The sequence below is a fragment of the Jaculus jaculus genome, chromosome 19 (assembly GCF_020740685.1).
Source record: "Jaculus jaculus isolate mJacJac1 chromosome 19, mJacJac1.mat.Y.cur, whole genome shotgun sequence".
Classification (NCBI taxonomy): Eukaryota; Metazoa; Chordata; class Mammalia; order Rodentia; family Dipodidae; genus Jaculus; species Jaculus jaculus.
In genome coordinates this window covers 53263264-53277492 of record NC_059120.1, presented here as the reverse complement: position 1 = coordinate 53277492, position 14229 = coordinate 53263264, and the positions used below count along the sequence as shown (strand labels likewise).

At 46.6% G+C, this 14229-nt stretch overlaps 1 pseudogene; it reads right to left on the bottom strand.

Annotated features, from left to right (window-relative positions):
• Positions 1-14229, bottom strand: part of LOC123455975 — a 54476-nt pseudogene that overhangs the window by 772 nt on the left and 39475 nt on the right.

Sequence of the window (14229 nt, the reverse complement as noted above, 5' to 3'; positions counted from 1 at the left end):
CCTCAGGGACTGGGGCCTGGGCACTTTCATCTCCGTTTTATCAGGACTCAGCAAGGTTTAAGTCCCAGTCACAGCAAGAAAGAAAGAGAGAAAGGGGGCAGGGCCGAGACAGGAATCCGATCTGCTGGACTCCAAAAGCCCTGTTTGCTCGGCGCTGCCCGCGCCGTCTCCTTTAATTATTATGAGATTCCGACTCTGCGGCGCTGACCTTTGAGTGCATCTGGCATCCCTGGTCTTTGTGATTCTTGGGTAACATTTGAAGGGCTTAACTTAACGGTGTTGTTCTAAAAACCCAACATAGTTTGGACATTTTCTGATGTTGGTGGTGGGGGGGGAGCTGGGGAGAGGGTATGGCCGGAGACAATGAACATTTTCTAAATACTGTAGATTAAAATTCACTGTGCACATACCCATGCTTGAAAAAAAAAGGGGGGAGGGGGCGGCTGCAAGGCACAAAGCCTTTATACACTGAAACAAAAATCCAGCAGCACAAAAGCTTGCAGGGCAACGTGTAAAGCCACTCCTCTCGCCCCTCCTTCCTATGCTGTTTGCTGCTCCTGCGACCTTTCTCTAGGCCTCTGCATACACCGTGCATGAGACCTGCTCTCATATTACTGCATGACTTGCTATTTTCACTTATCTCCTGGGGATCCTTACAGTACATATAAGTCAACCCCCTTCCCTCCCCCTTTTTTTTTTTCCTAAGGTAGGATCTCGCTCTAGCCCAGGCTGACCTGAAATTCACTATGGAGTCTCAGGCTGGCCTCGAACTCACGGCGATCCTCCTACCTCTGCCTCCCGAGTGCTGGGATTAAAGGCCCGGCCAGCCCCATTCTTTTGCCGTCTGCAGTGCCTTAGTAAGCCACTCTTGAGAATTCTCACTCAGTTTGTTCTGCATTGAGGGACACTTAGGTTCTTTTTAATGCTTCCCCCCTCCTCCATCACAAACTTTAAAATGAATAACATTTTCACACATGTATTTTGAGGAAGTGGAGGGAAATTTCTGGAGGATGCATTTCTAGAGGAGGAATTATTTTTTCAGACGAGATGAAATTGAAAAGTTGGTGGGTACCAGCTAGAAATGGGTGAAAAAATGTCTTGCTCTCTTTGTTGTTGTTTTCCAGGTAGGGTCTAACTCCACCTCAGACTGACCTGGAACTCACTCTGTAGTCCCATGCTGGTCTTGAACTCCCAGCGATCCTTCTACCTTTGCCTCCTGAGTGCTAGGATAAAAGGCGTACTCTGCCACCACACCTGCCTTGTCCTGATGTTTTAATAATTTACATTTTCCTGGACTGGAGAGATGGCTCAGTGGTTAAGGACTTTGCCTGCAAAGTCTGACCATCCGGGTTTGACTCCCCGGTACCCACATACATCTGTATGCGCAAAGTGGTACGTGTGTCTGGAGTTCATTTGCAGAGGCTGGAGGTCCTGGTGCGTCCATTCTCTCTGCTTGCAAATAAACATTTAACTTACATTTTCCTGATCACCAGAGAGATGGAGTGATTTCTCATATGTTTACTAGCTATTTGCATCTTTTCCCTCTGGGCTCATGGTCATTATCATTCTTGGGCATGCGTGTTGTGGATTACCTGTCTTTTCCTTGTTGATTTCTGAGATCTTTTTTAAGACTATGGCTCTTTCTCCTGTTACACATGTTGCAAAAACTTCCAACTGACTATGTATCTCCGAACTTTGTTTTTAGTGTGTTTTGCTCTACAGATAATTTATATTTTTTTAAAAAATTATTTATTTAAGAGAGAGAGAGAATGGGTATGCCAGAGCTCCAACTGCTGCAAACGAACTCCAGATGTATGTGCCACTTTGTGCATCTGGCTTATGTGGGTCCTGGGGAATAGAACCGTGGTCTTTTGGCTTTGCAGGCAAGCGCCTTAACAGCGAAACCATTTCTCCAGCCCAATTGAATCTGTCATTTAAAAAATTATGGCTTCTTCAAACCTAATATGAACACAACATGGCTCAGGGAAATTTGTGGGAGGGGGGTGGAAAGAATGTCAGAGCCACATGTTGGGTCATGACAAGCAGAGACATTTCCTCCTACCCAAAACTAAAGGCTAATCCCACAATGCACGATCCATATGCCCCAACAAGGAGGGTCCCTGTGGAGTGGCTTCTTGACTTTGCTTGACTTAAAAAGGTTTCTATGTTTCACTAAAATTCAGGAAATCCGTTAGAAAAAAAAAATTGTCAGAGTAGATTCTTTTTTAACATTTCAGCCTGGATTTTGAAAAGGAAGCAAACAAACAAAAACTGAATCGCTAGAGCTATGTGAGTAAGTATTTCTATATTTTAGTCTTTTCCAACAGGCTTTTAAAAAATAGTAAAGGGGCACATATTTTGTTTGATCATCTTGGTACATTTGGGCCACCGGTTTCGTCACACCACCATTTGTAAGGGCTTGTTCTGACTAGCAAACCCGATGAAGCCGGGACCATGTCTCTCTTTCTGCTTGGGGCTTGTCTGCGTCTTTCTGCAGGGAGGAGGTGTCAGTATTTCTGGTCTGTCTCTTTAAGGCTGCAGCTTCTGTGCCAAACATATATTCGGGTATCATGGGTAGGCAAGAGTAATCAAGCAGGAATGTCGCAGTTTTTTTCTTTTTTCTTTTCTCTCTTTCTTTTATTTGTCACTATTAAAAATCTGAGGGCTGGAGAGATGGCTTAGCAGTTAAGCGCTTGCCTGTGAAGCCTGAGGACCCTGGTTTGAGACTCGATTCCCCAGCACCCACGTTAGCCAGATGCACAAGGGGGCACATGTGTCTGGAGTTCATTTGCAGTGGCCTGGCAGAATATTTATTTTTAAAAAAATCTGATAAACTGGGCATGGTGGCACACACCTTTAATCCCAGCACTTGGGAAGCAGAGGTAGGAGGATCCCCTTGAGTTCAAGGCTACCCTGAGACTACATAGTGAATTCCAGGTCAGCCTGGACCGGAGTAAGAGACCCTACCTGGAAAAACCAAAAAAAAAAAAAAAAAAAAAAATCTGAATTTTAAATAGACTCTTGGTTGGACTGGTGGCTCATCTCCATTAGCTCTCTCAACCTTAGTACCTATCTCATCTCCGGGAGCTTTTCCAGAACTACCACCTTCCCCACGAAGTGCCGTGAATTTTCCCAGGTCACATGTGGGCTTCTTCAGCATTTTTACTTTTCTAACGACATCATGAGGAGGATGAGCAAACTGGTGAGCCTTTCCTATGCTCTCCCAATGCTATCTGGAATAAATTTGTTCATTTATTTATTTATTTATTTAGTTTTTCGAGGTAGGGTCTCACTCTGATCCAGCCTGACCTGGAATTCACTATGTCGTCTCAGGGTGGTCTCAAACTCATGGTGATCCTCCTACCTCTGCCTCCCGAGTGCTGGGATTAAAGGCGTACGCCACCACGCCCGGCTGGAATCAATTTATTAACCACTCCTTTCAGGTCATTTGTCTGCACCCCCGGGGTCATGATTTCCATCATCGTCTTCCGGATCTGGCGGACCTGTTGGTGCTGCCCAGGATGTCTTGAGGATCTGGTGGTTGTGTTTTGTTTTGTTTTTAAGTAAAAACCACACAGAACAGACGAAGCAAATAGCTATTGGTTGTCTTGACATCAAGGTGAGCTTCAATCATGGCCTGCCACTTTTTAAAAAAATATTTATTGGGCTGGAGAGATTGGCTTAGCGGTTAAGCGCTTGCCTGTGAAGCCTAAGGACCCCAGTTCAAGGCTTGATTCTCCAGGACCCACGTTAGCCAGATGCACAAGGGGCGCACACGTCTGGAGTTCGTTTGCAGTGGCTGGAGGCCCTGGTGTGCCCGTTCCCTCTCTCTCGGTCTCTCTATCTGCCTCTTCCTCTCTCTGTCTGTCACTCTCAAATAAATAAATAAAAACAAAAAAAATTAAAAAAATATGTATTTATTTACGAGAGAGAGAGAGAGAATATGGGTGCACCAGAGCCTTCAGCCACTGTAAACAAACTCCAGACACATGTGTCCCTTGTGCATCTGGCTTATGTGGGTCCTGGAGAATTGAATCTGGGTCCTGTGGCTTTGCAGGCAGACGCCTTAACCGCTAGGCCATCTCTCCAGCTCTGTCTGCCACTTTTTGACCATGGAGCACATTTCGTTCCAGTGAGATCCACACCATGGCGGTTAGGCAGACAGGTTTTGCCTCTCCAGTGATGAGCTTGAACTTCCTGAAGGCATTGTGCAGGTCAGCAAGGCTCACTGTAAACACACACGACCCTTGAGGCCATCAGAGGCAATTTTGGTTCCTTGAGTCCTGGTTACTAGTGTCTTTCCAATATCTGGAATATTGAATGTAGCTGGTGCCTTCACATCATCTCAATCTTTCTTAGAAAATGGATCTGCCACTTTTTTCTCGGCTCCTCTTGCCTACTGCCATGGGCTTCTTAGGGAGCCAAAAGGAGATTGTTTTCTTTTTATGAAGAGGAAGCTATACATTTTTTTTTTTTTGCTTTGCCTTTTTAAAATTTGCTTGTTTCTTTTCTTTTTTAAAAATTATTTATTTATTTATGAGTGGGAGAGGAAGGGGCAGATAGAGAGAATCAGAGTGCTAGGGTCTCCATCCACTGCAAAGGAACTCCAGATGTGTGCGCCACCTTGTGCATCTGGCTTACATGTGTACCGGGGAATTGAACCTGGGTCCTTAGACTTCACAGGCAAGTGTTTTAGCCACTAAGCCATCTTTCCAGCCCAACGCTTGTTTCTTGTATCATTAAGGCTCTTGTATTAGTCAGGGTTCTCTAGAGGAACACAGCCGCTAGAATGAATTATATTAAAAAGGGAATTTATTGGATTAGTTTACGGCAGTCCAATAGCAGTTGCAGGCCCGAGAATCAAGGAACATAGTAGCTGCTCAGTCCATCACGGCAAGATGCTCAGCAGTCCCAATCGATCCAGCACTGAAGGCCTGGAGGCTTCCTGAGGAGCCGCTGGGTTTTGATCCATGTGGGTCTTCAGTTGATTCAGTGGGTCTTTAGTCCATGCTGGTCTTCAATCCACGGTGGAAGGCAGTGAGCAGCTCGGGCAGCCAAGGGATAGGGAAGGGAAGAAAAGAAGGAAGGAAGGAAGGAAGGAAGGAAGGAAGGAAGGAAGGAAGGAAGGAAGGAAGGAAGGAAGGAAGGGGAGAAGGAAGGAAGAAAGGAAGGAGCTCTTCCTTATACGAAGTCCCCCTCTGAGAGGGGCGCCCGCTCTGGGGGAAGGGCTCACTCTGGGGGAAGGACTTCCTCCTTCAGTTAATCCTTCCTGGAAGCAACCTCAGAGATCCACCCGAAATGGATTTCTGTGGATTACTAAACAGCTGCTATTACTCTTTCTTGGGCCAAGAACTTCTCGTTCAGAAACAGCATTATTCCCTCTCCTTCTCTCTCCTTCCCTCCTCTCTCTCAGAAAGGGTGTCATATGGCCCCAACTGACCTTGAACGTGTTATATAGGTCACAATGGCCTTGAACTACTGCTCTTCCTGTCTCTATTTCCCACATGCTGCGATTACTGGTGTGCACTATGTAGATTGGATTGACCTGATGTTACTTGGTATAGGTACTTGATCTCTCTGTCCCCATGTACCTGGATGGCAGAAAAATGAACCCCAGCCTCTGACTATGCTTTTATGTGGCAAAGAAGACTTAAGGTTTCTAATGGTGTGAAGGTTGCTAACCAGCTGATTAACATGAGGATGCTACTCTTTTTATTTTATTTTTAATCTTACTTATTTATTTGAGATAGAGGTAGATAGTGAGAGAGAGAGAGAGAGAATGGGTGCACCAGGGCCCCCAGTCACTGCAAACGAAATCCAGATGCATACACCACCTTGTGCATCTGGCTTTATGTGGGTCCTGGGGACTTGAGCCTGGATCCTTTGGCCTTAACCACCAAGTCATGTCTCCAGACCTAAAATGCTACTCTTTTAAGCCAAATGGGTCCAGAATCATTTTAGGGGTCAGAAAAGGGAGAATGGAGAGGAGAAAGACTTGAGAGACTATTGCTGACTGTGAAGGTGGGTTGAGGCCCAGGTCAAAGAAGGGAAATGGCTTTTGGACTCCAGGAAGGCAGGGGAATACCCTGGAGCCTGCCGTGGTTTTAGCTCAGCGAGACGGACTTCAGGCTTATAACCTGAGTAACAGTTAAAGAATAAATTTGTAGTGTTTTAAAAATATTTATTTAAGAAGGAGAGAAAGAGGCAAGAAGTGGGGAGAGAGAGAGAAAGAGAATGGGCACTCCCGGGCCTCCAGCCACTGCAAACAAATTCTAGGTGCATGTGCCACCTTCTGCATCTGGCTTACATGGGTCCTGGGGATTTGAACCTGGGTCCTGAGTCTTTGCAGGCAAGTGCCTTAACCACTAACCCATCTCTCCAGCCGCTGTAGTGTCTTAGGCTGCTTAATTAATGGCAATTTGTTATGGCAACAATTGGGAGTAGTTCGCAAGGAGCTTTATAACTGAGTGTGTAGCAAATATAATCACGTAACTCATGAGTCTCAAACTACAATTCTCAGATTTTTTTTTTCCTGACTCTGAGACATTTTGTTCTGCAGAAAGCAGCCACCCATGCTTTTATTCTTTTAATTTTTATTAGCATTTTCCATGATTATAAATAAATATCCCATGGTAATTCCCTCCCTCCCCCCACCTTTTTTTTTTTTTTTGAGGTAAAGTCTCATTCTAGCTCAGGCTGACCTGGAATTCATTATGTAGTTTCAGGCTGGCCTTGAACTCACTGCAATCCTCCTACCTCTGCCTCCCAAGTGCTGGGACTAAAGGCATCATGCCAGGCCACCCACTCTTAAGAAACATAACGGTGTTGGACATCTGATCAGCCTGGGCTCACAGGTTCCTATACCTTGCATGTTCTGGTTGTAATTATTCTCCCTGTAATTACACTTAACTCTAATCTACACTCTGCTTAGCTATCGTTCACAATAAAGAAGATGGCTGTAGTCTGAGGAAGTTGCCCTGAACTTTTAGAAACTTTTAGAAAACAGAATAAGAAGCCGGGTAGCACACGTCTTTAATCCCAGCACTCAGGAGGCAGAGGTAGGAGGGTCGCTGTGAGTTTGAGGCCACCCTGTGACTACAGAGTGAATTCCAGGTCAGCCTGGGCTAAAGTAACAACCTACCTTGAAGAAAAAAAAGAGCTCTCAAGGGGGGGGAAAAAAAAAGAGCTCTGGAGCTGAAGAGAGGGCTTAGTGGTTAAGGTGCTTGCCTGGGCAGCCTAAGGACCCATGGTTGATCTCTCTCCAGATCTCACGTAACCCAGACCTGCAAAGGTGGACAAGTGTCTGGAGTTTGATTGCAATGGCTGAGGCCCTGGTGAGCCAATTCTCTCGCTCGCTCACTCTTGCTCTCTCTCTTAAAAAAAAAAAAAATCAGGGCTGGAGAGATGGCTTAGTGGTTAAGCACTTGCTTGTGAAGCCTAAGGACCTCAGTTCGAGGCTCGGTTCCCCAGGTCCCACGTTAGCCAGATGCACAAGGGGGCGCACGCGTCTGGAGTTCGTTTGCAGAGGCTGGAAGCCCTGGCGCGCTCATTCTCTCTCTCTCCCTCTATCTGTCTTTCTCTCTGTGTCTGTCACTCTCAAATAAATAAATTAAAAAAAAATCAGCTCCAATGTATGCCTTTAATCCTAGCATTTGGGAGGCAGAATTAGGATTGCTATGAGTTCAAGGCCAGTATGGAGCTTCCAAGTGAGTTGCAGGTCAGCCTGAGCTAGAGTGAGGCACTACCTCAAAAACAAACAAACAAACAAACAAAAACAAACCAGAGAAGAGCTCAATGTGGTGGCACATGTCTTTCATCCCAGCACTTGGGAGGCAGAGGTGGCAGGCACTTGTCTGCAAAGCCTGCAGTCCACGATTCGATTCCCCAGATCCTACATAAACCAGGTGCACATGGTGGTGCATGTATCTGAAGTTTGTTTGCAGTAGCTAGAGGCCCTGACCCATTCCTACTTTCTATCTATCTATCTATCTATCTATCTATCTATCTATCTATCTATCTATCTATCTATCTATCTATCTATCTATCGCATCTATGTATCTATCTTATTTATTTATTTATTTGAGAGAGATATACAGAAATAGGCAGGGAGAGAGAGAAAGAAAGAGGCAGAGAGAGAAAGAGAAAGAGAATGGGTGTGCCAGGGCCTCCAGCCACTGCAAACGAACTCCAGATGCATGTGACCCGGGTACAGCTGCCTTACGTAGGTCCTGGGGAGTCGAACCTGGGTCCTTTGGCTTTGCAGGCAAATGCCTTAACTGCTAAGCCATCTCTCTAGCCCCATCTATCTATCTATCTATCTATCTATCTATCTATCTATCTATCTATCTGTCTGTCTGTCTGTCTGTCTGTCTGTCTGTCTGTCTGTCTGTCTGTCTGTCTGTCTCCTATCTAATGTATCTCAATAAATAAAAAAAAATAAATAAACGCGGCAGAAAGACTATTCTTTAGCCGCTGCTTGGTTCCTTTAGGGGGTTGTGGCACACTTCGACCACTAGATGGCACCATCAACACAGCCAGCGACTAAACATGCTTGACCACAAGCTGGGAAAGGGCGAACTCAATTTATCAATGGCCACAAAGGCATCACGGAAGTTTCCTTTCTTTGTGGTGTTGAGGATCAAACACAGGGCGCGACACATGATAGGTAGGCACTGGATGTCCTCGTTTTTTGACTGTCAACCACTTCCGTCAGCTGTTCTCACTGCTCTCTCTGAGGCATGATAGGGAAGTGGGGCTTGGAAGTAACAATATTCTTATTTCTTTTTCTTTTTCTCCTCTCTTCTCTTCTGTTTTCTTTCTTGTTTTTTCCCACAAAGTAGTGTCTCACTCTAGCTCAGGCTGACCTGAAACTCAACTCTGTAATTTCAGGCTAGCCTCGAACTCAGGGAGATCCTCCTTCCTCTGCCTCCCAAATGTCGGGCTTAAAGGTGTGCCCTAGCACGCCAGGCCTAGGATATTCTTTTTCTAAAAAAAAAAAATGTTTTATTTATTTATTTATTTGAGAGAGAGAGAGATGAAGAGGCAGGTAGAGAGAAAAGGCACACCAGGGCCTCCAGCCACTACAAACCAACTCCAGACGCATGCGCCTCCTTGTGCATGTGGCTAACATGGGTCCTGGGGAATCAAACCTGGGTCCTATGGCTTTGCAGGCAAATGCCTTAACCGCTAAGCCATTTCCTCAGCCCTAGAATATTCTTTTTTTTTTTTAAAAAAAGATTTATTTTATTTATCTTTTTATTAGAGACAGAATGAGAATGGGTGTGCCTGGGCCTCTAGCTATTGCAAGCAAACTCCAGATGCATGCACCACCATGTGCATCTGGCTTATGTGGGACCTGGAGAATCGAACCTGGGTCCTTAGGCTTCAGAGGCATATGCCTTAACCGCTAAGCCATCTCTCCAGCCCTAGAATATTCTTTTTGAAACGCAAACATTGACCAAGTCTTCCCCGTGCTTAAATTCTCTGTGGCTTGTTATTGCCTATAGTAGCATAGATAAGTCACCCGAGGTACCAGACTGGCGGCCCGGAGCTCCCCGAAACAGCGAGTGAGACGTTGGGGCCTTCAGCAGGGCACAGAGGACGTGCAGCTGGGCGCCTTAGGGCAGCACAGGGGCCTCTGCTGCCCGATGCCAGTCCAGTGTTCCTCCCTGTCTCTTGCTACTGACAGCTTTGCATTTGACTCTTGGCGCCTACACAGGTACTGAGACCTTTTTTCTCACCATCCTTCTCCCACAGCCTCTGCCTGGGCAGCGCCTCTACTTGGAATCGCTTCTCCCAGTTCCTAGCTCAGATTTTACTCTCCAGAAATTCTTCTCTGACTCTAGGTTTGTTTGTTTTTTTGTTTGTTTGTTTGTTTCTCTCGAGGTAGGGTCTCACTCTAGCCCAAGCTGACCTGGAATTCACTGTGTAGTCTCAGGGTGGCCTCGAACTCACAGTGGCCATCCTAACCTCTGCCTCCTGAGTGCTGGGATTAAAGGCGTGTGCCTCCACTAGTTTTTTTTTTTTTTTAAACACATTTCATTTATGTGTCTGTCTTCTTGACTTGTCTGAGATTGCTGAGTTGAGAGGGTGCTGATTATGTCTGTCTTTTATTTTTTTAAAAGTATTTTATTTATTTGAGAGTGAGAGAGAGAAAGGCAGATAGACAGCGGGAGAAAAATCGGCACTCCAGGGCCTCCAGCTGCAAACAAACACCAGATGCATGCGCCACCTTGTACATCTGGCTTATGTGGGTCCTGGGGAATCGAACCTGAGTCCTTAGGCTTCGCAGGCACGTGCCTTAATTGCTGAACCATTTCTCCAGTCCCACCTGTCTTAAGGAGACCTGGCAAAGTAGAGAACCCCATGGGTGTTTATTTATTTAAGAGAGACAGAGAGGGGCAGATAGAGAGGGATGACCCTTGCCAGGGGGTCAGAGGTCAAGGGGACTCTTGGCCCAAAACTGAGAGGGAAAGCACACAGATTTTTTTTTTTTTTTTCGAGATAGGGTCTCGCTGTAGCCCAGGCTGACCTGGAATTCACTAATGTCTCAAGGTGGCCTCGAACTCATGGCGATCCTCCTACCTTGGCTTCCTGAGTGCTGGGATTAAAGGTGTGTGTCACCATGCCTGGCATAGAATTTTTTTTTTTTTTTAATTACTTACCACATTTTCCTTAGGAGCCTGTCCCCAGGCATCCAAACAATGCCGCTCCAGGCATGGCTGTCATAAAATGCAACTGAAATCGGTATCTATGGAAACAGGCTGGCGAAGTCTCCCTCTTGCCTCCCTCACTCCCTGCCTTGGTGCGGCGGCTGCGCTCTGACCACTCTTCCCTGTCCACCTGCCTCTCACCCCCTCTTAACAGAGGCAGGAGAGGTACTGGGGGGAGGGTGAGCTTAGGGGGTCAGACAGACCACAGACAGTTAAGAAGGATGAAGAGTCCCTGCTTAGGTGCGGGAGAAGCAAGTGGGGGCTTCGGGGGGGACGACTGTGACCTGGGTACCACAGCTCCTTTCTCGTATCACGGCTTTTGAACCCCTGGCCCAGACCTGTACCCTGTCAGTGCCATTAATTCCATGACTCCTCTACCCACCTTAGGTTTGGTTATGATTCTCTGTGTTTTTTAAAAAATATTTTTATTTATTTATTTGAGAGAGGGAAGGACGGAGAGAGAGAGAATGGGCGCACCAGGGCTTCCAGCCACTGCAGACGAACTCCAGACACATGCGCCACCTTGTGCATCTGGCTAATGTGGGTTCTGGGGTATTGAACTGAGGTTCTTTAGCTTTGCAAGCAAGCGCCTGATTAAAAAGAAATATTTTATTTATATTTATTTGAGAGGGAAAGAGGGAGAAGGAGAGAGAGAGAGAGAGAGAGAGAGAGAGAGAGAGAGGGAGGGAGAAGGAATGGGCACACCAGGGCCTCCAGTCACTGCAAACGAACTCCAGATGCATGTGCCACCTTGTGCATCTGGCTTATGTGGGTCCTAGGGAATTGAACCTGGGTCCTTCGGCTTTGCAGGCAGGTACCTTAATCATTAAGCTGTCTCTCCACACCTCTGTTTTTGTTTTTTAAGCAGGGTCTTACTCTAGCCCAGGCTGACCTGGAATTCACTGTGTAGTCTCAGGCTGGCCTTGAACTCACGGCGATCCTCCTACCTCCGCCTCCTGAGTGCTGGGACTAAAGGCATGTACCATCACTCCCTGCTTGTTTTTTTTTTTTTTAATTAATTATTTATTTATTTGAGAGTGACAGACACAGAGAGAAAGACAGATAGAGGGAGAGAGAGAGAATGGGCGCGCCAGGGCTTCCAGCCTCTGCAAACGAACTCCAGACGCGTGCGCCCCCTTGTGCATCTGGCTAACGTGGGACCTGGGGAACTGAGCCTCGAACTGGGGTCCTTAGGCTTCACAGGCAAGCGCTTAACTGCTAAGCCATCTCTCCAGCCCTGTTTTGTTTTTTTTTTAAATTTCCTGTGGCAGATTCATTATTCATCAGGGGTACATATAGGATGGGTCTTGATTTAAGAGTTTTACTTGTTTATTTAGTTTTAAGATGAGTGAAAATCAGCTTGCTACAATTTGACAGAATGAACCAGCAGGGGAACAGAGACAACTATCCCTTCTCCTCTTCACCCCTGATTTGCTGGAGCTCCATCCTCCTTCCCTCTCCCTCCTTTGTCCCTTCCCTCTCTCTCTTTCTGCCTTTCCTTCCACCCACCCGGCACAGCAGGCAGCTCTACTTACCTGTGTGGAAAATTGGCTAAGACAGTACACGGAGCAGGGCCATGTCATTTGGGACCTTACCTTTCTGACAAAACATAGGCCATTTAACAGCCAGAAAGTCCGAGGAAGAAACCATTTCAACTTCCCACAGTGTGTGCCCGCCTGGGCGGTCTCGGAAAGCTCCCAGCACATCACAGAGATGACCTTTCGGCCACAAGGGGGCAATGCTGTCTGTCTGTTGTCCCTGAGCATCAACAGGACACCTTCAGGGCCTGGGGGCTAAGAAAGGGGCGTGTCCAAAGCATGATGGGAGTCGTGATTTTTTTTTTCTCTTCTCAATTTTTTTTATTAACAACTTCCATGTTTATAATAAATATCCCATGGTAATAACCTCCCTCCCCTCCCCCACTTTTCCCTTTGAAACTCCATTCTCCATCCTATCCCCTCCGCCTCTCAATCAGTCTCTCTTTTATTTTGATGTCATCATCTTTTCCTCCTATTATGATGGTCTTGAGTAGGTAGTGTCAGGCCCTGTGAGGTCATGGATATCCAGGGCATTTTGTGTCTGGGGGGAGCACGTTGTAAGGAGTCCTACCCTTCCTTTAGCCCTTACATTCTTTCCGCCACCTCTTCCGCATTAGACCCTGAGCCTTGGAAGGTGTGATAGAGATATTGCAGTACTGAGCACTCCGGTCACTTCTTTCTAGCACCATGATGTCTTCTGAGTCATCCCAAGGTCACTGCCCTCTGAAAAGAGAAGATTCTCTACCAAAAGTGAGAGTAGTATTAACATATGTGTATGAACCTTAAGAGAAGTGCTTACTGGGCAGTTTGGTGAGCATAGTATATACATTTAGCCAGACAGCAGCAGAAGTTATACCCCTAGGGCTCATGACTATGCCTGTTCTAGCTTTTCAGTATCAGGGATGTATTCCCTCCCATGGAGCAGGCCTCCAGTCCAATTAGAGGGCAGTTGGTTTCCACCATGACAGACGTGCCACTATTGCACCCGCTGGCTCATTTGGCTGGCTGGCCAAATATAAGGCTTGCCGTGTCCACTGTTGAGTGTCTTCACTGGTGATTTTTCTCTCTCCCATTGAACTGCATGCAGAATGGCTTCTTCCAGCTTTCTGTCAGCTGGTCTACATGGAGGAGGTTATCAGCTCAGTTCCAGGAGGATTTCTTTTTTTTGGAGGCAAATCCAACAGACTGGCTTTTTTTTTTTTTTTTTTTAATGAAAGAGCGAGAGAGAGAGAGAGAGAGAGAGAAAAGAGAGAGAGAGAGAATTGGCATGCCAGGGCCTCCAACCACTGTAATGGAACTCCAGACGTGTGTACCACATGTGCAGTCTTGTGTACTTGTATCACCTTGTGTGTCTGGCCTACGTGGGATCTAGAGAGTCAAACATAGGTCCTTAGGCTTTGCAGGCAAGTACCTTAACCTCTAAGCCAGCCTTTGATGGGTTCTTTTTAGCACACCAGAGCAGATGGGCGTGACCTCCTGGGAGGGTCTGAGAGGACAGCAGATACAAGCCTGAAGAGCTAGGCTTCAGTGTGAGCTATCTTTTCATTTTCTACTCCCATTTTCTGGACTGGCCTTCAGTTGCCCTTCTTTTTCTCACCTGGTTCAATGATCCCTACACTGGTGGGGTTAATTGCCCCAAAGAGAACCTCCATTTTCTTCTCTTCCTTTCCTGCTTACTCAAAAGTCCTTACCACTGAAATATTTATCCTCTCTCCCACAGCCCCCAAGTTCCAAATCATCAAACCGTGGAGTCTCGAGATTCTTTCTCAGGCCCGGCACAACTTTGAGGTGCCCTGACTGTACCAAGGGCAATTTGACCGCAGAAGGGCAGAAGAAAATGGTCGCGAGTGCAGGTCCATGACAGACTTCAGGTGGCTGACCCCTGCCTGCTGGGATTAGAGGACGCGAGACAGGAACATTCTGGAGCCCTGTGGCTAAGGTCACAGAGACTCCAAGAGCTATGGCCCAGGTTGTGTGAA